At 34.7% G+C, this 27,138-nt stretch overlaps 1 protein-coding gene and 1 pseudogene across 2 annotated transcripts in view; both read right to left on the bottom strand.

The window, feature by feature from the left end:
- DPH6 (diphthamine biosynthesis 6) overlaps nucleotides 1–27,138 on the bottom strand; it is a 177,494-nt gene that overhangs the window by 127,849 nt on the left and 22,507 nt on the right. The window lies entirely within an intron of this gene.
- Nucleotides 4,747–5,783, bottom strand: LOC308614496 (small ribosomal subunit protein uS2-like; annotated as a pseudogene). Its single transcript has one exon. The product of its transcript is annotated as a small ribosomal subunit protein uS2-like (transcript).

Raw genomic sequence — 27,138 nt, 5'->3', positions numbered from 1 at the left:
GCCACACTAGTTTTCTCTCAGCCTCATACTACGCACCAGGCTACTCTCCTGCCTGCTAGAGGCCTTTGCTCACAGCCATCAGTGGGATGGAAACGCTCTTCCTTCCCAGCACTTAATCAGATACTGTTCAATTGGAGAAATTTCTTACACTCAAACCTCACTTCAAGAAAGCCTTTCATAATCTTTGACCAGTTTAAATTCCTCCTCATGGCCTCATGTACTTCTCCTTTGTAGTACTTGTCGTAGCTGCAATTTTATGTTTTAGATGGTTTATTTCATTAATATCTGTAGACACTAACAACTAATTATGTAATTAATTAGTAATTAACATAGACATTAATTACTAGACCGTAAGCAGATGCTCACCATTATACTCCTAGCAGTAAGCATAGGGCCTGTCACACAGTAAGTACTCAATGAATATTTGTTAAATAAATGAATGAAATTTAATGAAACTGAAAAATAAAATATTATGAAATCAAGAAACAGATATTAGTGAGTTCTTCCTTATACAGCAGTTTTTATTCTTGCTATTGTTCGGGAGTGAATTTACAAATATTTACACATTTTGGAAACCATCAATGACACCAAGATACAAAGTTGTCTAGTAGAGTTGGAATCAACTTTATTCTCTAAAATGTGTTCCTTTTTCACATAGAAAGTTTTCTTGTCCTGGGAAGGATACTGCTAAATTTTTTGTAACCATATCCATAGTCAGAAGTTGAGAAAGTAGAGCTCAATAATATGGTTAACTACTGACAGTAAAACCAAAACGAAAACCAAAACAACCTCAAAAAACCTCTTTTTTAATCAATCTCTATATTTTGGGGGTGGGGGCCCGGGGGAGGAGAGAAAAGAAAAATAATACTAACCCTGTCAATCTATCAAAATTTTAATCAACTCTAAATACAATGGAGAGAAAAAGATAACTCAAAGTCATAGTTAAAAGTAACAAAACCAAGACACAAAACTGATCTTCAAACTTATTTAGTTAATATTATCCACTGTCATTCCAAAGCCATTACTGCAAGTATGAGGTATTTAAAAAAACAATTATTATTCTACTAACATTACCCAATAGTGTAAAAATCATATAACAGTTTAGAAACACCAAATACCACACAAATGGAAGACCACAGAACAAAAGATTGCCATCTGTTAAAATGGCCTATTATTGTTGACTGTATAGAGCTGTATTTTTTCAATACTAGAAGGAAGCCTATGCAACATGAGTTCATCACTCCGCAAACCATCCTCTTCACTTGCTATAGGTTGAGCAGATACAAGATTCTTAAGCCCAGCACCACGCAAGACCATAGTTTAATAGTTAGTACTTTCTCTTTCTTGAGTTTAGAGACGTCCCTTAGTTCAGAAGTTTAAAAGCCCCTGCCCCTAATACTATCTCAAATGTCTTTCTAACCATGCTCTTGGATGTTTATAAGTTCACAGACAGGCTTGTCCCAAATAGATCTAGAATGATAAAATGTTTAAAATACAAAACAACAACAACAACAAAAATCCCCTTTCAGTCTCAGGTCCCTCATTTTTAACAGCAAAGTCATGAACTTATATGAGTACTAGAGTCTCTCTTCCCCATCCCTCATTCACTCCTTTCTCCCAACTCTCACTTTTAAAAATAAAATCACCTCTTGGGAGAAAATTAGAGAATCCTCTTATTCCTTGTCTACCATAAGACACAGATATTTTGCACAGGTTGTCACATGGATATCAAAGCATAACGTTAAAGTTATTTAGAAATTTTCTACTCATTCCCCTCACCTCATCCCACATTTCCCCACTTCCCAGGAAGTAGAGTTAAAAAATGGCCACCAGTGGGAAGTACAGGCTTCGCTGTTGACAGGAATAGGCCAGCCTACTGTGGGAGTCAATACAATTTGATCTTTTGATCTTCCCTTTTAGTCTCAATTCATACAGTTGTTTTTACATAGATGTTGTCAAAGTATACGTGTAATTTTCTATCTTGTTAAATCATATGCATTTTTATGTGTTAATATGTAGGCTTTAGCACTGAAATATCCCATGGGAATAATTTATTTAACCATCCCACAATGTTGTAGCTCTCAGAGTAGCAAGTTCCAGTAGTTTGCTCTTCCCTGAGAAAGCCACTCTATACTTTTCTATTTTCCTAAATTTGTCTCTTGCCAGTTCTAGAACACTAAATATAGAATGACCTTGTTCTTCCTTCTCATACTCCTTTCCAATTCCCTTTGCTCTTGACAAAATTTCTCTTGAGATACTACAACCAGAACCAAATGAAACAGTCTAAGTGCAGGACTTATAGAACTTACACCAAGGCAGAATCCTCTCTCCCCTCCTCCCTTCCTCTGTCTCTTTCTTTCTCTTCCCATCTCTCCTTCCCTCCCTCCCTTCCCTTCCTTTCCCCCCACAAGTTATTTTTCTGATGATTATGAGACTTAACTTACCTTTTGATTACAAATGCATTTTAGGCTGATATGTGTACCTCCTCTGTTCCAACCTACCAAATTTTACTAATGACACAGAATACAAGAATATCTCTGGCCCCGAACCTACACCCATGGAAATCTGGGGAAAGGTTTAGATGTGAAATAGTAATTTTTCCACTGTGTGTTTTAGGAGGAAAGGGAAGATAAAGAGGGAAGAGTTAAGAGAGATGGTCTGCTGGCTACTGCTATAGGGATAGAGTCCCCAGGGTCCTAATGTGAATAGCATGTTTGTCATAGCCAAAATCATTTTATCAATAACTGAACGTGTTTAAGTATTAAAGAGAATAACTAGTCACAGCAGCAAAGGAAAATCACAGGTTCGTGGGTCTAGCAGATGCTTGCTCCACTACTTTCTGGCCACTGTGTATTTGACAGGTGTGCCTGGCGGGCATAGGTGCAGAGGTGTCATGATGGTGAGCTTCCCATTTAACTCAGGAAGTACCTTGCCAACAGCTGCAGCAGAGTCAATAGAAAGAAGCAGGAATAAGGTTCCTGCAATAACATACCCATAACAACCAGCTTGCTAAAGCAACCATTCAGTCTTCTGAATGTCAACAAGGTCACAGACTGTAATGCGGCTTGTTTTCCACTGGGCAAAGAGGTTAAGAAGTTGATAAGAGGTGAAGTTAATAATTTTAGGGAAGTTGTCATATTTTTCTAGGTTCACCCCTATTCTGAATATGAGGACATTTTTTGGTCCTATCCTTTAAGTAAGTCCTCTATTTTCCAGGATAATGAATGTATCAGTGTATGCCACAACATAATCAGTATCATAACCACTCCATATAATGCTGACGGTTAGGAAGTCAGTGATGGGCTCTCCCTTGATTAGAAGCTTCCTATTCTCAGTCCTGAATCTTATACCTTCTATGAGTCAAATGATATTGTTACAGTCAATGAATAGATCACTGATGGCTATACTCTCCACCTTGCAAATGTTTTCAGCATACTAACAAGAAGCTCAATATGATCCAGTCAATTTAATTTGATATTCACTACCTTTTCTCAGAACTGCATCTGCTGGCAATGTAATCTAGTGATCAAGGAGGATGAGAGTGCTAGGGCTATTTTTATTAACAAGCATATATTGATTTGGGGGTCTTTGTTGTGATTTAAATAATAACTCAACCTATCATTCTACAAGCAGTGTAGGTTATTTTACTACATACTTGTTCACGTGAAGGCTAAACTTCTACTGCTTTGTTCATTGGCATTTACTTATTCATTTAAAAAATAACTGGGGTACCCAAATATGAACAAGGCACCATGCCCACTCAAATCTGGTATTGTCCAGCATTTTGTTTGTACTAGGAATAAACTGCAAGCCAGCAGATTTTAACATGTACTCTCTTTTCATGATAATTTTTTATGTTAAATAAAATGGGGCTTAGTTCTATTTACGCATTATATGAATTTCTCCATTCAAACGACTGTCCGTGTATTTCTTCCCTTTTTTCCCTCTCATTGCCCATCCTCTTTCCAAAAGATATTCCCCCTAATTTCATAAAGACAATCAACGACAATAATAATAACAACCTAAGATATGGAAAAACATTAGAAGCTTCCTTTCATAGTTATATCACTTTCTGTTGAAAACCATGGCCTCTTAGCTTGCTTTTTCACTTTTCAGCAAAGTGACTCTCCTGGATGCCAGAGCAGCCTTCCTGTTAGCATGAGTATTTAGTTTAGTCAAAAACTCAATTAGTCCTCTAAACTGCTAACATGGGTCAATTTCTAACAAGAGTAATTCTTCCTAGAAATATTCATCATGTTTCACAAAAAAGATAAAAAACACAGAAAAGTTAGCTGCACATTACAACTTTTCTTCAACTTCCTAGTGAAAAACAAAGGCTTGGTCTCTGTTATACACAGAGAAAACATTTTAGGAACCACTGAGTTGATTTGTGTACTGGAGAGTCAGTCTGGTTGTTTGTTTCTTTGTTTTTTTAACATACAGAATAAATATGTTCCTGAAAAGTTAACCCTAAAATAAAACTCTGATCATACTTTTGTTCCTTCATTAAAAAACTTCCAAAACTCAAGTTTTTACATTTATCTTCTAGAGAAAAAGTAGGAAGTCATTCTGATTTTAATTTTGTTCATATTCTTTTAAGGGTGGCTATATTTTAAAATAGTTCTCAGAGATTTCCTAATCAAGGTAAAAAGGACTACACAATGGGTCAAAGACATTCTTAAGCCAGACCTTAACCCATCCAATTTAAGTTTAGCATGGAACATTCTCAAGGTCAGTTCAATCCTTACACCTAGGTGGCAAATATTCTTTTTTTTTTTTTTTAAGAAACTGTTTATTTTCCATCAACCTATTTCCATTTTAAGAGTTTGTGGAAGAACAGTTTAAGACCACTCAGTGGTTGTTCCTACCCACTCAGTGGCCTGAGCAGTGGGAGCTGCAGACCAGTCTTCAGTAGCAGGCTGAGCACTCCAGTCTTCAGTGGGGAACTACTGAGTAGGCACAGAGGGCACCTGCACACCTTTGGACCAGTCCACCACCTCAGGCTGAGGAGCAGTGAACTCAGGAGCTGGAGTGGTCCATTCACCCTGAAATTCCTCCTTGGTCACAGCCTTCTCAGCTGCCGCCTGCTCTTCCTTTTCAATCTCTTCAGGATCTCTGTAGAAGTAGAGATCAGGCATGATCTCCCATGGGTGTTCACGGGAGATGGTGCCACGCACGTGCAGAACTTCCCGGGCAAGCATCCACCACATCAGACCCACTGAGTGAGCTCCCTTGTTGTTGCGTGGGATGGCAATGTCCACATACCGCAGAGGAGACTCTGTTACACAGAGCAATGGTAGGCAGGTTAACGTAAGAGGGCTCTGTGAGAGGCTGGTGGTCAGCCCTGGGATCAGCAACCACCAGAAGTCTTGGCTCCCTGAAGGCTGCCTGGATCTGGTTAGTGAAGGTTCCAGGAATGAAGCGGCCAGCAATAGGAGCGGCTCCAGTGGCAGCAGCAAACTTCAGCACAGCTCGCTGGCCAGTATTCCTGGAGGATGTGACACTGACATCAGCTGGGTTTTCAATGGCAACAATGCCACGAGCTGCCAACAGAAGCTTCTCCCAGGTTCTCTTCAGATTTATGATGTAGATGCCATCACTTTTCCTTTTGTAGATGTACTGTTCCATTTGGAAGTCAAGGTTGGTGCCACCTAAGTGGGTTCCTGCTGTAAGGAATTTGAGGACATCCTCCTCCTTCATTTGCAGGACATCAAGGGCTCCGGACATTGTTAAAGTTTCCCTTTAAGTTACGATGGGAATCCAGAACAAAGCCGTATGGACCCTTATCTGGCGTGGTAAGCGGTGGCAAATATTCTTGACTTCAATCTCTCATTTGATAAATAACCTAGAACTATGATGCTTTAATTTTCCTAACTGGAAAACAATAAAAACGATGGCTTTAAAATGCTCAGTCAGAGGAAAAACTTACTCCTTCGAAGTCTTTTTATGCAAATTGACAATTTTAAATGCTACTCTGAAGTTTTCTATATCTATAATTAAGATAGAGCTAATTATACTGGCACCAAGACATCATATGAATCTGTATACTTTATATGAAGCATTCCATGAGTGGAAAATTATTGAATTTGGGAGACAGCTATATGGGGATTCATAATGCTATTCTCTCTACTTTTATACATGCTTAAAATTTTCCTCATTCTAAAGTTAAGAAAGAAAAAGAAAAATTAAGAATTAAATAGCCACCAGAGTGATAGGAAACAAAATACCACCAGAATCTCTACATTACTATTTCCAACCACTGTTCTCCTATTGACAAATAATTGCCCATTCAGTTTGTTTGTTTTCTACTGGTGAATCCAAACTATAAGCTGCCCATTTCTCAGCAGTTAAAGAACAGTAAGTAGTTGACATTGGGATATTTATTCATCCTTTGTAGTATAAATTAATGTAAACTCAGCGACAATATTTTAAAGATTATTCTCAATTATTAAAAATGAGACTACTGTTTTATAAATTAAATACAGGATAAACATTTAAAGAGGAATATTTGAAAAATAAAAAAGCTACTTGGAATAACTCTTGAAGCAATTTATACATAATATAGAAAAATTGCAACACTAGACTGTTATGCAGACATTTATTTAACTTATTTGTGGATATCTTTTTTTTTTTTTTTTTTTTTCTTTTGCGGTACGCGGGCCTCTCACTGTTATGGCCTCTCCCATTGCGGAGCACAGGCTCCAGATGCGCAGGCTCAGCAGCCATGACTCACAGGCCCAGCCGCTCTGCAGCATGTGGGATCTTCCCGGACCGGGGCACGAACCCGTGTCCCTTGCAAAGGCAGGCAGACTCTCAACCACTGTGCCACCAGGGAAGCCCCTCATTTTTGCTTTTAATTCACTTAAGCAGGCAGTTTAGGCACCTATTTCTATTTAGGATCATTATTAATACTAGAAAGGGAGGACTATGTTTGAATCTATGAACTGTTTTCTGGTATGTGATTCTTTCATCACTGACATAGTTAAGTGACCATCATAAAGTGACTGTATCATCTGTTGCTTGTTGCCCAGAAAATATAATCTTTCAGCAGCTGTATTCATTTAAGTTCATACTAATGCTGTATTCTCCCCTCTGAAGTATGGAAGATTATTCTCATAGAAATTTTACTTAGCAATTGCTATCTGCTATGGTTTCTGGAATGCTTTAGTTATATATTCCATAATAAATTATATTTACTACTTACCTTTGATATAAGTACCTAAGTAATCTGCTTCCTTAAAAGTGATCTTACTTACCAAACATCCCTAAATCTTTTCAATTTAAGTGAAAGTTAAATTTTAAAAACTATCTCCTTTTCAAATTTCTGATTTCTAACCACACATGGGCTCCGGGCAGTTTGGCAATCAGTCCCCTTTTCTTTTCTCCAAAGGGATCATTCCAAATGTTTAAAATTCTCCTCAAATCCCTTAATTACTTCCATCATCTCCACCCACTTGAGGTAAATGGTCTTGCCTCCAAGACCACAGAAAAAAAACAGCAAAGGACACATAGTCCTTTATCATTCCATTTCTCCTTTCTAAACATATCTATATTCTTCTGTCCAGAGCTAACCCACGATCCTGTGCTCTTCACACCATCACCTCCATATCTTCCTGGATCTCATTCAGCCACTTGACTTCAACAACTTCCTCTCTATGGACTACTTTTTCTTAACTTATAAACACATCCCAATCTCTCTCATCTTATAAAATGCATTCCTTCTACTGATTAGCCATTTTTCCTCCTTATCAAAACACTTCATGGGAAAAAAAAAAAGACTCTCAATTCTAAATAATAGCATAACATTAATAATAATAATTAACACAACATTAACTTATTCAGTCCGCATCACAACTCTATAAGGTAGGCAGTATTTATTTCCATTTTATGGAAAAGTAAACTGAGGCACAAAGAGGCAAAGCGACTTGCCCAAAGTCACATAGCTAGTAAGCGGTAACTGAGAAACCAGGTACCAGAGCCCAGTTCTTTCCCACTATGCACCACTTCATCCCCTGGGTAAGGATATTTACTCACATGACTTTGATTATTAATTATACACTAATAATCACTACCATCAATCTATCCAGTCTTGATTTTTCCCTATTTAGTTTCATTACTTCCTATTTTGAGATACCTTGATTTCAACATATTCGAAAGACCTAGCCTCCATCTCTTTTCTCCCTATGCTTCCTCTACACTGCTACAAAATCAAATCTATCCATTATGCTTTTTAACTTACAAACCTTCAATGACTCTCCATCACCTACAAAATAGGGTCTCCAAACTCTTCAGCAAGGCACACAAGACTCTTCATAACCTGCTCCAAAATTACCTTCTCACTTCTACTCCTGCAATTACTTACGCATATCCTCTAATCATCAAACTCTGAGAAGTATGTACCATACTTTGTCACATCTTCTTCTGCACACAGAATGTTTTCTCAGTTTGGGAAGTCATTTTTCATTCTCTCTTGATGAATCATTACTCATCTGTATTTTCCAAACCACCCATTCTGCACCCTCCCCAGGTAAAGCTAATCTCTCTCCTACTTCTACATTCCCAAAATATTTGTTTAAAAAAAACCCAACTCTATCATCACAATATAATATTGTTCTGTCATTAGTAATATAGACTATGAGCTCTTAGAGAACTGGGACATTCTCTTACTGATATTTGTTTCCAGTACCCAGAACACAGCAGTCACTCAGAACACATTTGATAAATGAATAGATGTAGCTCTTCTTTACTATTCAAAATCAATGTGCTCTGGACATGGGAAAATAAATGAATATATCATAAGAGACATCATAATCTTAATTAGTAATTATTTGCCTATAAAATGGCTAAAAACCTGGCAATATGCAGAGAATATTTTTGTTTAAATAGTAATACAAGTATAGACTCTTCCTTGAAGTTCCAGTGAACAAAGAACTCTACCATCTACACAAGCAATCTTTAAGTAAACAGTAAAATACATAAAGGCAATAAGAAGTCAGAAATTTTAGGCCTGTCTCCAAGTCACAAAACTTGATCATGAATAGCCATCAGATTAAAAATATTACAAGATATCCACATGAACCAAACAAACACTGAAGTTTTAGTCTCAATAGTTTTTCCCGCTACTCTAATTCCTACATGTATAAAATATTTTGGCACTGGTATGACACACCATGGCATTTACTAAATGGTTTACTAAATTACACTTATAAATCACGAAGGCATCAGCTTACATGCCCAACTGCATATAAGTGTGAGGTAGATTGAAGCTGTCTCACTCAGCCTTAAGTGGGGGAAACTCACAATACAGTTTTTGCTTGTAAGAGAAGAGGTAAACTGCCTTTAAGTATATCTTTAAAGAAAAATGCAACCATTAAGCAATGTGGTTTCCACCATGTTTTAAATGGTGGTTTCCTCTGCAGGCAGTTCCTCTTAATTCTATTGAGAAAAAGAAAAAAAAAATGCAAAGGTTACAAAATAAGGTGATGAGAGAAATGCAAAGTAGCACAAACAGAGCAATGATGAAATACTCAGAGCAGTTTAGTTACTTAAGCTACAATGAAGTCAATTAAATGTGTCTTATTTCTTTAAAAACTATTGAGTATCTCACTGAGAGTTTTTTCCTAATTTATATTAAATTCCAATGTCAACATTCATGGATTGCATTTAATAATATGAGTGGTCTTGAGTGATTCTGATCCTGAAGTTACTGCCTTGTTTATACACTAAGGTTCACACATGGGCTGGTCTAAAGTTCAAAGTTCAAAATAATTCAACTTTTAATACATATAATGAAAAATTACACCTAAGTCACTCATCAGAACACAAAAGCAACATTAATATTGCTGTTGTAGACTAAACAAAAGCAGGAGTCGGCAGTCTTTAAAACTTTTACTGTTTTTCTAGCCTCCAACAGGAAGAGCATTTTGGAAATATAGGGCTCATTAAAGAAGCCCTTTAAACTACTGTTGGAACTTACGATTTTTACCTTATAGGTGGAACTCTAAGCAGAGATTTAAATGATCATTCTTATTTATACTTGTCAGTATTTTAAAATTTGATACTCGCAAAGGACAGCTGATGTTTGACATCGCAAGTTCATTATTAAAACCATAGTATGTCAAGCCCAAGACACAAAAAGAGAAATAAAACTAATTTGTTAAGGAAAAACCTTATCATGTACAGTTTACTTTCCTTCCTGAATCACCAAGTCTGTATTTTTATCTTACCTGCAATTTATGGCCTAAAAATTAAATGAATTAAAATTAATTAATTAAAAATAATGTAATGCAAATATTAAATCACCAAAATACTAGAACAAAAACAATCTCTAGGAATGCTTAAACAAAAATTCTGGAGCTTAAAAAAGAGCTATTTGCAAGCTTTCCTGCATTAACAAAAGGGCAGGTAATAATGATGGCTTGTATGACAATATTGTCTTTGTTAGTTTAGCCCCAACAGAACTAAAGATTTCCTGATTACGACTTGGTAATCTAAGTCAACTGAAAAGATTTCTAGGGAAGGGAAACAAAGAGGAGTCTGAATGCTAGCATTTAAGTGGAATATATTACCTAAGTTTACTCTTCAGTGTGGGACACTGTAAATAAGAGGGACTCCTACTTTGACAGCCCATGCTAGGTCACGACCTAACTCACTGTACTGATGTAAAAGAGAAAGTTCTGCTGGAGTCTCAGATATGCATGCTTCTCTGCTTCACCTTCAGGATCTTGTAATCACATAGGGCCTTACAATGAAGTGTTCACTCTGTACTGTATCTCATTGTCAAGATTTTTAAACAGTGGCTTTTTTATTGTAATGAGCCAATTATGAGCCAGTCACTCAAGCAGTCATTAACAATAGATTTTTCTAATTGCATTTTTAATGAATTTTATTTTGGATAAAAGCCCTTAAAAGTACCTAGGCAAAGGGTAATCATACATTGAATTAACAGAAAAATCTGTTTAATAATGACTTGTCTTTTATTTACTACAACAAAATAAATTCCAGTGAGAACGCTAAAAAATTGACAGTGTCAGGGAAAAAAGGTTGCAGGGCGGGAGAGGGAGTCGTATTCTACACTGCTAAAAAATAAAAATGAAAACATGCCTTATTCTTTCCTAACTTTAGGGTACAAATGAAACATTATCTTATCAACATAGACCTTGCTCTATATTTAGAAAATAATTAGTTATTAATATTTTACCCATAAGCTATTAATAATGCTTAATATAATTATAAAACAAGCTAAATGGACAAGGGAAAAAACGCTCATTTCAAATTTAATGCACTCATTTCTACAGATGAATATACAGATGTTAAAAGTTATTTTTAAAACTGTGTTGTAAACACAACAGTGTAAAAATCTTCATTCACCTCAAAATACTTTCTATGCATGTATGAATGGAAATGTCCTTGCTGAAGATAAAAAATGGTCTTAATGAAAATGTGAATGTATATAGTTTGTGATCAGTCAGATATATAAATGTATTTTTTAGGTTGACTCTACTGAAACTTCATAAGTCTTAATCATAATTAAGAGCTCACTACTCACTGTGATTTAATAAATCATTAATTAGGAAGTTTTAAAGATGCACAGTGACACTAGAAAAATCCTCTCTTTGGAGGCTATATACGTCATCCTCTGCATGGATTAAAAAAATTTTAATCCATTTAAATCACTCATTGGTGCAAAGAGACAAAAATTATAAATATGTGTATATACATATATATATACACATATATATTTATATATGTATAATAAAACTATTCCCGGAAAAACTGTCACTATACACTCTGATTCTGTTAAGAAAATAAGAACTTTTTTGAATGTTCAAGGTTTTAAAAACCTTGTATTTTCTGCCTCAAGAATGGGCTGACTGAAAGCATGAGGCTCTGCAGCCTCTGGTTAATTAATCTGCGGCTGAATGACAGCGTGCCTAGGGGCATGGCACTGGCATCCCACACAGGGTCCCAACACGCTTTAAGCCTTGGATAGTTACATTCTGCACGCCAAGACTTTACCCAACAAATAGCAGAGAGGCCTTCAGAGCCTTTCTTCTTCTGTCTGAGACATTCCATTTAATTAATGTAATCCCTCTTTATCTTAAAGGTTTAATAAATTTAGGTGAGGCAAAACCAACATATCTATGGCACTGAATGCTGTAACTAGTTGCTCTAACACTTTTCTTATGTACTCCAAAGGTTTCTTCACAAGGCATAAAGAAAATGAAACCAAAAAAATGTTCTAACAGGTTTAGAAATTTTCAAACATGCTTCTTGATCTATTGAAAATATGTATATTTGTATAACCCAACGTTTAAGAATTCAATTAAATGAATCTGGTGATTTCCATTTCACTAGACTTATTTTATGTTATAAAAATATAAATCATACACCCACCCCAAAACACTTTGAAAATCACTAATACCTAATCTTGAGCAAGGTAAGGCTATTTTTTTAGCAACAGGATACAAAGGACATTCTTCTAATCCCTTTCACTGACAGAACAAAACATCTTTCAAATCAAGATAAAATCGCTACATCATGAATGTTAATATCATTCTGAGAAAAATAATACCTTACGACTAGAAAAGACCATCCCTTTAGGGAGAAATGTTGTGTTAAAGTGGATTATTCTTTTAGTAGTGTAATAGAATGGCTTCTACCTACTCCCAGATGGAAAATCAAAATCTGCATTTAAATGGAAATATTTTAAAATAGATAGGACAAAAGGCTAAAACCATAAGGAATATCTCCATCCTTACATTTTAAAAATCCAAAATGCTTCATAAGAACTTTTCTGTACGGTATGGCTTTAAGATTTTGTTTGTATGTTTGTTTCATTTTTATGAAGAGCTTGTAGTGCAACATAATTTCACAGTTTTGTGATTAACACATACTATTTGTGGCTATTATAACAAATTCACAAATTGGATGAAGAAGTAGGGTTGCAAAATTTTTACTATTACAAGAAACATATTTACTGTTTAGGCTTGTGCAGAGTTAAAAATGAGTCCTGTATTTTCTTCCTATTTTTAACTATGCTATTTTATATGTAATTCTTAGAAGGCAAGAGCAGTTTGCTGAAATCAAATAAAATCTGAGTTTCTTCAGCATTGACTCAAATCACCACCATGGTTAGAGTAAAAAGAAAGCAAAATGCTAGGCAGTATTGTAACAACTGCTCTTTGCAACCTGAAAGATTATTTTCAGTTCTTCAATAGTTGGGGCAATTTTCTTAAATCCTGAAGGAGCCTGACAGCACTGCACATTTCTTAATGCTTGCATTTACTTTTACATTATAAAACAATAAAACAGCAGGATAATGTTCATGCAGTTTAGAGACTTGTAACATTACCACAAATAATTCTACTGTATTATGGCAAAACATAAGCTTTTTAAATGTAGGCTGACTAAAGAAAGGGCAATCTATATTCACTGAAAGTACATAGACAAGTAAGGTTGAAAATATAACTTAAATGTTATACCTAGTTCTAAAATAATGTTTGAAAAGGGCTGAAAAAGCAAAATCCATGCTGGATGAAATCTTTTTTGTTGTATATTAAAATACAATTAATTTCAAGTGCAGTGCAAGGGAAAGGCTTCCCACCTTTCTTCCTTGGAGTTTATAATAGAGTACATGGCTTCTGCCACCTCAGAAACCAACTGCATTACATAATTTGATCATTTTCCTCAACAATGTTGTAAACCAAGATACTCGACAATTACCAGCTTCAAAGATGCAGGTGTTTTGATGGTAGTCACATTTGACTACTGGACTGCAAATAATGGGCCAATCTGAAAAACTTGGCCATATCATCTCCTTTCTAAAATCAGCCCATCAGTTCTGAAACATCTTTATTGCTAGAAGCTGCTGGCTTTTGTACAGGAAGCTGTGTGGATCTCTTTATTAAAAAGACATCTTATTCAAAAGTGTAATGGGAAAAAAACTCTTGCATATGTACTGGGTGGTTTTCTCACTTTCAACAGGTAATTCATTTCAATCCAGTTGTCCGTGATTCTCCTAGTGATAACCATAGGGATGAAAAAGAATAAAAGCATTTCTCTACAGTAACCTAATTCTCATCTACACTACAGCCTCCATGCCTGCTCCCAATTCCCCACCCCTAACCTTCACTCCCAAACCTCCCAGCAGAAAAAATTTCAAATATCAGTGGGAGATGATATACCGTAAAATCTAGTCATCAAAAATAAACCTTGATACATATCTTCATTAGTCTACACTAAGTAGCAAACTAAAATAGGGAAGCTGTATATGAAACATCACAGAAGATCCAAGACTCATGGATATTTTAAATCACCTGCTTTACAATTGCCTAAATTAGAGAACAGCTGTAGAAACACGGCAAATTATGATTTAAAAGAAAGTACTTCCCTATCCTTGTGGATATTAGACTTTTACAGCTAATGTGTGAAGAAACTGACTTTTAAACTCAAATATTCCTGTTCTAAATGAATGGTACTCTCAGCAGAGAACCCGTCTAAAACCTCACATTTCTAAGTGTGGCCTCAGACCAGTAGCAATGGCATCACCTGGGCACTTGTTAGAAAAACCTCAGGCTCTACCCAGGCCAACTGAATAAGAACATGAATTTTTAATAAGACTCCCAGATGATTCATCTGCACTGAGAAGCTCTGGTCTAAGTTTTTCTAGTTCCACCATTTATTCCTCATTGAGAGACATAAAACAGTGAAGAACAGAACAGCTTGTACTCATAAAAACACATAATATTACAGATGACCACAATTTAAATAATGAAAAACAGGGAGAAAATGTTAGCAAAACTTAAGTAATTAAATTAGATCTAGATCCTGCAATCTTTGTTTTTAATACTTGAAAATTCACTTATATGTGTGTATGTGCATGCACAGACATGTGAGAGGTGAAAGAGGAAAACAGAAAGGAAAGATAGAATAAGAGTGAGAGAAAAAATAAAAGGGAGAGAATGGAACCGTAAGACTGTACATAGGGTGTATACATAGATGTATTTAGGGCCGAAAAGTAGAAGAAACAAAGTGAGAACCCAGCAACTTGGAGAAGAGCAGCAATGTCCCTTCTCAACCACATTCCCACACACTCCCTCTTTTACATGCCCAAGACAGTGTGATGGGAATACTTTTCATCTCAGTAACAAGAAACTACCAAGAAATAAGCATTAAAAGCAAAATTTGTGACAGAAACCAGTATTCCCTAATTGTATTAAACAATACAAGTAAACATGGAAAGATTACTTCTGAGAAAGTAAAGAGACCAACAGCACAAGGTAATTAAAACACTAAAAAGGTGATTTAATATTCTTTTTCCAAAGTCTAAATAATCATTTAGAAATAGTTACCATAAAATAAACATTATTTGTTTTATTCTTACAAATGAACGTACTATTCTTACTGTTATTATTACTATACTAAGAGACTAAATTCAAAATAGTAGCACTATAGCTTTGATTGTTCTTAATGACATCATAAAATAGCTAACATTAATAACATGAGCTCAAAAAAAAGGAGAAACATATTTTCTATTGGACATAAAGTAATGGCCTAAACCTGCAGTAATAATTTGCAGAGTGTGAAGTTTACCTAAAATGTTACATTTGACTTTTATATATATATATATATATATATATATATATATATATATATACACCTAAAATGATTAATCTACCATGATTAATCCAATATTTTATCATTTGTTTAATGAGAGAAAATTAGAAATCATTTATAAATACTGCCAAACTTAATGATACCAATAGAAAATATACCAGTTGATATCTAGGAAAACATAATGGTTAACCAGAAAACAGAACTTACTGGAAAAAAATGAATTTTAATTAATGTTATATTGTACCTGTTTAAAAAATAATATATATGTGTATATATATATCTGTATATATATCTGTATCTGTATTCATCCACATGGCACATTAATAGTATACAGTGTAGTAAAATTCAGCTCACTTTGCAGCTGACCATCTATGGAATGTAGCTCCATTAAATCACTGGAGACTGACTTCTCACAATAATAGGAGAAAAAAAAATCACCCTGTATCTTGCTTGCATTTCATGACTGAGCTTCCCTAATACATATCTCTGGTTTTGCTCCAAGAAAAAAATGCAGTCAAAGATGGGCAGAATGCTACTCCCAGCTTGTATTCACCAAATGCCAGGAATTGTAAAAATAGGATTCCAAGTTGAGGTTTCAGATACTTATTAAACAAAGACTTAAAATTTCCAAATATAAATAATATTTGCATAAACAGGTTTATTACTTATGGAAGTCAACTAGGCAACATATATCAATGGCTTCAGAAATCATCATATACTTTGATCCATTAATTCCTTAGGATGGATTTGTCTGAAAATCTATCCTAAGGAATTAATTTTTTTAATGTAGACAATAATTGATGTACCCACATCAAAGTGCTATTATTTATAGTAAAAATTAGATTCAACCTAATTTACAAAATTAGGGAATCATTAAGGAAATTATTATACAGCCACATGATGGAATATTAAGTAGCCATTAAATTATATTCATAAAGACGTTTTAGTGACATGAAAAACGCTCCTGATATTTTAAGCTAAAAAAAAAAAGCAGTGTATAAAGTTATACACACAAAGTGAGTGTGTATATCTATGTATGTGTGTTAAATATATGGGTGTGGAAAATATATCAAAATGTTAACTCTGAATGACTGAATTTTGAGCAAGATCTTTTCTTATACTCTTATATATTTTCTTTAAGAATCAATTGTTTTAAGTATCAAAGAAAATTAAGTAATAATTTAGATAAAAGACAAGGTATGAAGAACAAGGGTGAGGATACTGCAAGGTTACAATGAAGCTATTCCACTGAATAAAGAAATTGTGTGTGTGTCTGCAAGAGGAGTACCAAGAACCTAGTGCCAGAAAAAATAAGCTCTTTCTTCTGACTACCTGAGAGGTAAGAGACAGATGAAACAGTTAAGCAAAAAAACAATAAAAAATAGAAAAAAAAGAATGTAGAAAAGTCAGATCTATTAGAATCTAATAATTGGACAAAGAAAGCAAAGAGGGCTTCCCTGGTGGCGCAGTGGTTGAGAGTTCGCCTGAGATGCAGGGGACACGGGTTCGTGCCCCAGTCTGGGAAGATCCCACATGCTGTGGAGCGGCTGGGCCTGTGAGCCATGGCCGCTGAGCCTGCGCTCCGCAATGGGAGAGGCCACAATGGTAAGAGGCCTGTGTACCGCAAAAAAAAAAAAAAAAAAAAAAAAAGAAAGCAAAGGGGATATCATCAATGCCAATGTGATATTTTACTCTACAAAAGTACCAAATAGTTTCAGTAAATAAGTTAAGAAAATAAATTATAATAACACAGTTTTAGAATGTTTATTCCAAGTCTTGGACTGAATACAAGGAAAGAAACTAGTTACTATTAAATAATAACAAAACAAATTTCTAGAACCTCATTTTGTTTTCTATGAAGTTGACAGATACAAAGACTGCTGTTTTCATTTCTTTTACAAAACACAGTTAAAAGACAACTTTAAACTGTCTAGATGATAAAAATTATGTACTGAAATGTGTACAATCCACAAGCTATCTCTTTTATAAAACAATGTTTTAGCTACTATGTTAATTAGTAACAGTAAGTTGTAACTTACTGTGTTTTCCCTTAAACTTTTCTTGACTGTAAATGCTTCATAATCATTTTCATTTCAGATTGCTTGGTTGATCTGTTGATTCCAAATCAATAAAAACACGGAGTAGAGTAGTCACACTAAATCCATTATATAGAACAGGGAATTCAGTGAATGTATTGATTTTATACACAGTAGGGAATCAGTAATTATCAAATAACCATAAAGTATACAGAAAGCATCAACCTAAGTTTGGCATCTTATAACTCTGTGAAATCTTCACAAACTAGATTAGTTTTACCTGTTACACATTACTGTTTTGTCTAAAATATATAGAAGTGACAGTCTGAGAAGAAACTATATATGCTCAATAGCATGAAGGAGAAATCAAGCTACTCAAAGCTGAAGACAAAATTTCTACATGAGCATAAATGTTCGTGAGCTCCATCTGAAAACAAGGCCCCTTGATATTAACCTAAAATTAATGTTTAAATTACCTAGTCTTTGAAGAAACTAGTCTATGACAACCCTAAAGAATATCTGAAATTAATATGATGATGCTTCCATAAATAAAGGGGAGAGGTGGTTTCTGGCTTTCCAAAGCAACTAATTTAAAACAGTAAGAAGTGTCTAATTAATGACCTCAGGATACACTGAATTGGAAGTCTGACCTAATTTAGTACAAAATCACACTTCACTTTGGCAAAACTAGTACTGTGGTGGAGGCACTGAAAAACTGTTAACATGTAATTATCCACTCTACATTGTGGAGGACCAGGACAAGGAAGAAGCTTAGAGACTCTAAGACTAAATTGGTTAAAAATAAACTACTAAGTTATTTGAAGGTATTAATCAAAATTATAAGCTAAATCAAGATTCGTAAGTGTAATCCACAAACAGGCTCAGATGGAGCAATACTGAGCCTTAAAGACCACAGGACTCTTAGGAGAAACTCAGTGACAATGGCCAGACAAGGAAGGATGAATGCAAACTCATGGAACAAAGGTACACTACAAGAAACATGGAATATTTTTAAAAGAGCAAAGATTTCATCACAAATAATAATTTTGATGAATACATAGCAGTAACTTTTTCCCTTAAAACTCAAAGTGCTAAGTCCTTGAGACAGGCACTGTGCCTTAAATCATCTACATCTCTAGCAACTAGAAAAAAAAAACAAGAGAAAAAATAAACGTATGTTAATGTTCTACAACTCACAGAGCATGTGTAAACATGAATAATGGTTATATAGTATGTGACTTCCTATCTTTGCACCTCTTGCATTTATCACCTTATTGAAGCTCAAAGAAAAAAGCATACAGAATAAAATCATCTGAAGAATTCCTCCTCACATTGTTTTCTCATATAAATTTTTCAAATTCTACTGATGTGGCCATTTTCTGTCTACAAAGCTTTTCCAGTTAATAAGATTTTAGTAGGTGGGCACCTGCAAGACCCTTTAGAAAAACTGAACCCTGGAAAATATTCAATTAATTCCAGCAATATCAAGCTAAAGCAAAGTCAAAAACACACAGAGTGAAATGCATAAGCTTTGACATCATATTCACCAACGTCAAAGAAACTGATACCTGAAGCACAAAGAGGAAAGACAATTAAAGACAAAATAAGGAGTAGCACAATTTCTACCACACTATGCCTGAAGACACAGAAGAGCATGGTTAACTGCTCTAAGAACCAGATCAAAAGGTAAACCAGGACAGATAACAATGATCTTAGATAACAATGATCTTAAGTTAGTTAACTATGAGCAATGCTCTATTGCTCTAATGCAAAAGAAACATAATACTTAGTGACTAAAAAAAAAATAATAATAATGATAATAATGTAATAGTTAACATTTATTGAGGCTTCCTTTATGATCTATTTTACTGTCCCATTAATGCTCATGACAATCCTATGATGTAGGTACTATCACTAGCCCCACTTTACAAATGTGAAAGCCCCACTTTATAAATGTGAAAGCTAGAGAAATTAACTAAACTAAGGTCATACAGCTAGCATGTGGTAGAGCCTGGAACACAGACAAGTCTGACTCCAGAGTCCCCACTCACTCAGCCCTTGGAAACAAACAAAGAAATCCCCAACATTTCTTGTTACATACAACCTTGGTTTTCTGAACTATATGTAATTATGAAGACATCATTGGTTGGGCTTCCCTGGTGGCGCAGTGGTTGAGAGTCCGCCTGCCGATTCAGGGGACACGGGTTCATGCCCTGGTCTGGGAAGATCCCACATGCCGCGGAGTGGCTAGGCCCATGAGCCGTAGCCACTGAGCCTGCGCGTCTGGAGCCTGTGCTCCGCAACGGGAGAGGCCACAACAGTGAGAGGCCCACGTACAGCAAAAAAAAAAAAAAAAAAAGATATCATTGGTCATAATTAAAGTAAAAGGTGAAAATATACAGTGTAACAAGGGCTATCAACCTTTTTTTGGTCTCCAAGCACTGACAACATATTATTCCTCATCACAACCCAGTGATGGAGCTAAGGAGGAAATACCACCCAGCTAATCCTGATATACCCACCTTGAGAATTCCACAGTATACATACACACATCTTTTTTTGTAAGCAATACTACTTATGGCTCCACCCAAATCTTGCTTGTAGCTCCAAAAGATTTTTAAATAAAATGTATATTCAAAGGTTTTTGCCACATTTCTCTCATGCAAGACTCACAATAAAAAAATTTCATCACATATTTCAATATCAACTTATAATAAAGAAAACTGAATTAGTAAAAAAATAATAAAATGCTATTTTCTTCTCAGGTTTCATTCTTCTTCATTCAGCAGTGGTAATGATCTCGTCTCACATTCTACCACCTTGAAGAAATTTAAAGAAGGATTTTTTTTTAGAGGACTGCTATAAAATTATCACTGACATTTTAATTAAAAAAAGACATGTATGTAGAATAAACAGGACATTTTCTCTAACAGTCTGCAGTGGCTGCTCCATTGCTTCTTTGTACAGTCTGGGTAAATCATGCAGGCTCTAACTAGACAGAGCAGCTGTATTTCACTGTCTTCAGTAATGTAATCTACATTTATCACTATTTTAATTAAGCGGATTCCTAATTTGTTACTTCCATTGCAAAGAAAAAATACTTTATTCGTTTTTTTTGGTAGACAGCATCTTGTCAGTCTTGTAAACCAGAATTTAATTTTAAACATGTTTCCTACTGCAACTGGCCATTATTTTAAAAAGAACTACCATATTTGGTTTATTAAGAGCTTGTTCATTTTCAATCTAAAGGCTTAAACATTGATTGCTTCTTTAAAATGATTTAAAAAGGTGCTTTTGCAGTTCTCAATGTTAACCCAAGTGATATACTAAAAACAATATGTGCTTTATTATAATATTAAATTCAAGGTTATTCAAAATCAATATGAAGCACAAGTAAGAACCTTACAAGAAAAACAATGCTTTACAGAATGTAGAGAAAATTCAATTCAGTAGTTCTTAGAGAAAGATTATGTTTATCATCGGGTTATGTGAAATGCCTGAATATTTAGCTAAATCCATCCCTGTGGAATAAAGCAGCTTTTACGTTTTGAAGACAAGTTCTGAATTTTAAAAAATTCATTTCCCATTATTATTTGTAGTTAGAACAATTTGACTTTAAAGAATAAGTATATGAATTACTCTGAAGGTGTGCTTGTTTTAAATGGTTCACAGAGAAACAATTACTGTAATATTATGTCACTACATTAAATTGTGAATTTTAATACATATGATATCTCAAATCTTATATATCAATAAAAAAGGCCTGATGTTAAAAAAATTTTGTATTCAGCACACATTAATTGAGCATCTTTTATGTGCCAGGTAAAGAATTAAGTGGTCTGTATTCAAACCAAAGTAGAACAAAGCCTTTGCACAAAAGAGGGTCTATGTGTGTGTGTCTGTGTGTGTGTGAGTACACACATATACATTTACAGTACAGTACCAAGTGATTTTTAAACTTTGTTCCTTCGAAGGGGAGGGTCTTTAGTGACCCAAGTCCACTTCGACCAGAAAAGCTCCACCTTCATCTATTTTTACACATGTCTTTTTTGCAGCCAGGTGAAGAAAGCAAAAGCCGCTTACCTAGAAAGTAGAATAAGGGCTCTAGACTACCTCTAAGAACACAGGTAAATGAAAAGTATCCTAACTGTTCCCAGATATACTGAGGGAAAAAAATAAAAGACTCCCTTTTATTTTGAGTTTCATTTATTACCAGTTTCACATGTTGCCAAATACTGGTTTGTGGGTAAATGTCTACTAAAGTAAAGTTAATAAACATGGCCTATTTAAGAAGTTTGGGGATGAGGTCTGCAGGGAATTGAAAGTTAATGCACCATCTCACTTTGTCAGTCCACGTTACCAAGGAACGCCATGCCAGCTTTCAGATTCACATAAATCATCAGAAGTTATGAGATCAGAATTTTTAAAGAAATCTATAGTGCATTAAATGTGTTCTAGATTTATATTAAAACTTCCCTATGTAAAACAATACCACTTACCTTCACACTGATTTTTGGACTGCAGTTACCATGTGAGCATCTATAATGACTTGGCCAATTAATACACATTATCTCTCATCCCTTACAAAACCTCAAAAGATAAGCTATTTTCACTCCCGTTTGACAGATGAGAAAGCAGGCTCAGAGGTTAAGAAATGTGTTCAATATTACATACTGAATACAAGGAGAAGCTAGGATTTGGGCCCATGCTTTTTTTATTAAAATACTTTAAGAAGTAAAATAAACTTAGCACATGAAATTTTTCTCTTCTAATCACAGCTAAATATGATGCCTTCTATTACTATCATTTAACAGCTGTACATAAAGTTGTTTTACAATGAAAAATTTAGCTATCGACATATATGACCAAATAGGTTACCAAAAAAGAGAAAGGAAAATCTAAAATTTAAATCAATGCTAATTAATGACAAATACTTTAGTCATTGTGTAACTCCCTTAGTTTGAATTTAAATAATGTCATGTATAAAGCCTGGGTTACCCAATTCAGGAACAAGTAAAAGTTAAGTTCTAGGCAGCCCACTCAGGCTCTAATTAAATAGAAGAAATGAGTACAAAGGAACTAAATTATTTTTTGAAATACTCCTATTGGAACTCAACTTCAAAAAGATATTTCATGAAGAGACAGTAAAGCTTGTAAGATTCCTGCTATCTCAAATTACTCTGATGAATGTCTGATAAAACTTGAGATTTACCACTGGATAACAACAAGAGGTAGCCAATAATTCTAAATGAAAACTCAGAATGGTCTTTTGTTCCCTTTGTTTAAAGTAAAGCCGCTAGTGAAAAACAAGAATGTCTGCTTAGGAAAAAGGAGTCTCTTGTCTGAGCAAAACTTAAATTTAAATATCCTGCTTCTTACCTGAATATTCCAAATCATCTACATTTATCTACTGTTCACTAAAAGACTATAGAGGGCACTGTTGCATTAGCTTTGAAGCTTTACAATAGAAGCTGAGAAAAACGTCTAGAATGTGTAATTTCTTTAAAGAGTCAAATGCATGGTAATCTACTAAGCCTAATAAAGGGAAAAAACCAAAATGTATGTTTTTCTAAAATAGGCTGAACTTCAATGGGGCAAAAAACTTAACAAAAACAACTGTCAAATTGAGAACACAGCATTGCACACATTTTGCATTTCCCTTTGTAGTGCTTTCATGAGAAAGGTAACTAATCATAGCACCTCCTTATCCAATGGAAACAGCACCCCATTGCAAAATCCTCTTCACAATCAATAGGAAAACGAATGTGGCACCTCATGCAATCCTTCCATAATTCTATCAACAGAAAGAATGCAGTCTGTTTGCATACTTTTGTCTAAAAGGCCAATTCCATTTGTCCCCTCTTTGGGAAAAATGACAGCTACAGATCCATCACCCTCACATGAAAGTAAACACACTGCAAAAAAACAAAACAAAAAGAGGATCAAAATTGAAATCCTCACCTTTTTTAAACAAAATTCTATTACATGTAAAAACTCAAACTCAAAGCAAAATAGAAAAAACAAGTTTTTCTTCAGAGATATGAATTTTATGCTATTGTGCAACAGTTCTGGGATATAAAAGAAATAAGTTATATACAACAATATTCACTAATCGTATAATTACATACAGATAGCATTCAAGCTTTCCATGTATTTTCTGTCCTCTCACATCATTCCTGATACAATTCTTTGCAACTAAATTCGATTAAGTACAGTGCCAAAGATCTTTTTTAATATATATGTTGGCAATGTATTACAATGAGGCTAGTATATAAAATACAAAGCTTCTTATTACCCTACCACTTAATTTTTTTCCACTTGTTTATTCACAAAAAATTAAATTTTTGACACAAATAATATAAATGGAAAAGGAAAATTAAATTATTTATTTTGGTAATTTAAAAATAATGTCCTGAACTGCTGAAACACTATATAGCTATAAGAATTAAAACATCATGACCAGACTACTAGAGATATGTAAAATGAGAAATGCATTAATATATATCAAATCATAACACCACATTAGAAGTTAGAGGAATCAACTTTAATAAAGGTACCATCATAAAACTAAGGCCTTGGGAATTCCCTGGCGGTACAGTGGTTAGGACTCTGCACTTTCTACTGCCGAAGCCAAGGGCCTGGGTTCAATTCCTGGTCAGGGAACTAAGATCCCACAAGCCGCACAGAGTGGCTCAAAAAATAAAATAAAATAAAATAAAACTAAGGCCTCTAATAAAGACTCCCAAATTCCCTAGAAAAACAGTATACAAGTAATTTTGTCACTCTCAAACTTCCAGAGAGATCAGCACATTCTCTGAAATCAAAGCGCAGAACTGTGAAAGTGTTAAAAATTCTTCAATAATATGTCAACCTACTCATAAATCAAAAAGAGGGGACGGGGCTTCAGATGGTATGTAGATTTCATTTTATTACAAAAGCCCCAGTTTAACAAGTTATTTTCAGCCAATAAAAGTCAAAAGTAAAGCATTGTTGAAGTGGCCAGCACTGACTCTAAGGCTTTAACTTATTAACTTAACCAAAATGCTACTTGAGTATTGCTCCCTTAAATTATTAATTTATGAGTTTTGCTTAGTCTCCTCCTGAGGCAAGGCAGTTTATAGGTATATTGAGTGCATGTAAATAAACAGAAAGCTTTTATAACAGTCTAATAACACACTAAACATAATAAAACAACCTCTTTTAATGAACATTGAATGCACAATCCTATAAACCAAGTTTATATAAATGGGCCATGTAATTTAAAGAAACTGTAAGATCCTCTAGGAAGTAAATGCACAAAACCAGAAAAATTAAACATAAGCCTATTGCTTTTCACTGATCTGACAAAATGCATACAACAGAATCAAAGTGCTGCTGTGACTATGAAGAGTATGTCACACGCAATTTCAAAGAAATCTAAGAGAAATGTCGTGAACTATGAGAAAATTTATTTGCAATATTGTTCTTCATTTACCATAAGGATGACTGAAGAAAGAAAGAAAGAAAGAAAGAAAGAAAGAAAGAAAGAAAGAAAGAAAGAAAGAAAGAAAGAAAAGAAAAACAGGTTATGTCTTTAATATTCAGGATATTTAAGTAGATATTTTAGTTTCCTATTATAAAAAGAAATGTAGCATACTAAAATCAATTTCGGTTAACTCTAATTTATGCAAAGCTTGACTGTGAACAATAGCTGCTAAAAGGATGCAGCATTGTTGATTCATATACAAGCATTTTACTTAACTACACTGGATAATAGCAGTGCTCCTAAAGGAGTATAAAAAGCAAAGTGATTAGCAGTCATTACTGTTAATTAGGGCTCACATTACATTCCTTGGGATGAATCTCCTTTAAGTTGAATACATGGAAAGTTTATTTTTGAAGGACTGCCAAACCTTGCCTAGGTAAGTAGTGGAATAAGCCGTCAACTACCAGTAAGCAAAATAAAAAACAGGGACAGATCAGCATCCAATTAGTATGTCTAAGTTTTTAAACAGGAAAAGGGTTGAGGAGAATGAGTAAAACTGGAAACTCATACTTCACATTCTGCAATCTCACTGATAAAAGGAGGAAATGGTGTGTTTATCAAACTTGCTGTGAGCACACAGTTCATTCAGAGTCCTGTAAACAATCGCCTGGCTGCCCACTTCCAAATGCATGTGAAAATCTTTGAGATTCAGAGCGTCATATTCAGCAAGCAAGGTCACTCTAGTGATGCCCTGGAAATGGGAAATTAGGAAAACGTGGCAATCAGAGGTTTAGGGCTGACCAGAAAAAGCCCTGAGGCTGGCTCACCATCTTTCACCACCAGTCAGGCTGTCTCTGCCTATTCAGTATTAACACAACAGGGCTGCAAGTGAATGAAAAGAACCCCACACACCTAACTGGGACTGGCTTTCTTGTTTAGAAAATGATAGGCATTTGTCACAGAAGGAAAACAAAAAACAAAAAAACAAACAAACAAAAAAACCCCTCAAACACAGCTTTCAAGAACCAGCTCTAAAAAAAAAAGAAAACAGCCTCCTGATGAAGCTTCAGTAAAGGACCTGGGGAATGGCGACATCCTGTTGATTATCAGGTTTCCTTGACTCCTATACCATTCTGTGCATTTTAAGATGGAAGCCAAATCTTCAACAAAGAAGCTTCAAAAGCAATGCATGCTCATTACAGGAAAGAATCAAAAATTCCAATGTACAAAAATTACACCAATGCTCTTAATAGTTTCCATATACAGACTTAAAAATTTATCCTTCAGATCTTTTTCTATGCATATATTTGTACAAATACTTTTACAAAAATGTAATTATACCATACAGAACATTTGGTACTCCATTTCCTTCTCCTAATAATATATATAGATATATTTCTGCAACTTCAGTTTTGATCCTATACAGTATTCCACTGTATGGATACACCATAATTTAGTTTGCCAGTCATTTCTAGATCTTTCAGTACAATTTTATTTCCTTAGAATATATCCCCCAAAGTGGAAGGGCTGGATAAAGAGACAGTGTATTTTTTGTTGTCTGATGAGTTCTGCCAAATTACCCTCAGAAAGGCTGAACCAATTTCTACGGCTGTTGGCAGCACATAAAAGTACTCACTTCTCCAAAACCAGTATCATTTCTTAATCCTGACCAAGTGACAGCTGCATTTTTGAGTTAGTGAGGTTGAACATTTTTTGGATATTTGAATTTCTTTCTCTGTGAAATGCCTGTTCATATCCTTAGCCCATTTCTCTATTTGCAGACCAGCTTTTAAACATCCAAAAAAAAAAAAGTGATGAAAAGAACTCATCAAATGCTACTTTACGGGATCACCAGAAAGAGATTATTTTAAAGACAAGATGGCAATTGTATGGACACTAAAACACCCTATTAGGATTGGTAACTGAACACATAGTTACTTTACAACATATTATATTATAGAAGAAGACTTCCCAACCCACCTAAAAAGAAAAATTAAAAACTGAACTGGTTTAACAGAT

This window comes from Mesoplodon bidens (genome assembly GCF_964165515.1).
Source record: "Mesoplodon bidens genome assembly, chromosome: 3".
NCBI classification, from domain to species: Eukaryota; Metazoa; Chordata; class Mammalia; order Artiodactyla; family Ziphiidae; genus Mesoplodon; species Mesoplodon bidens.
This window is presented reverse-complemented; position numbering and strand designations above follow the sequence as displayed.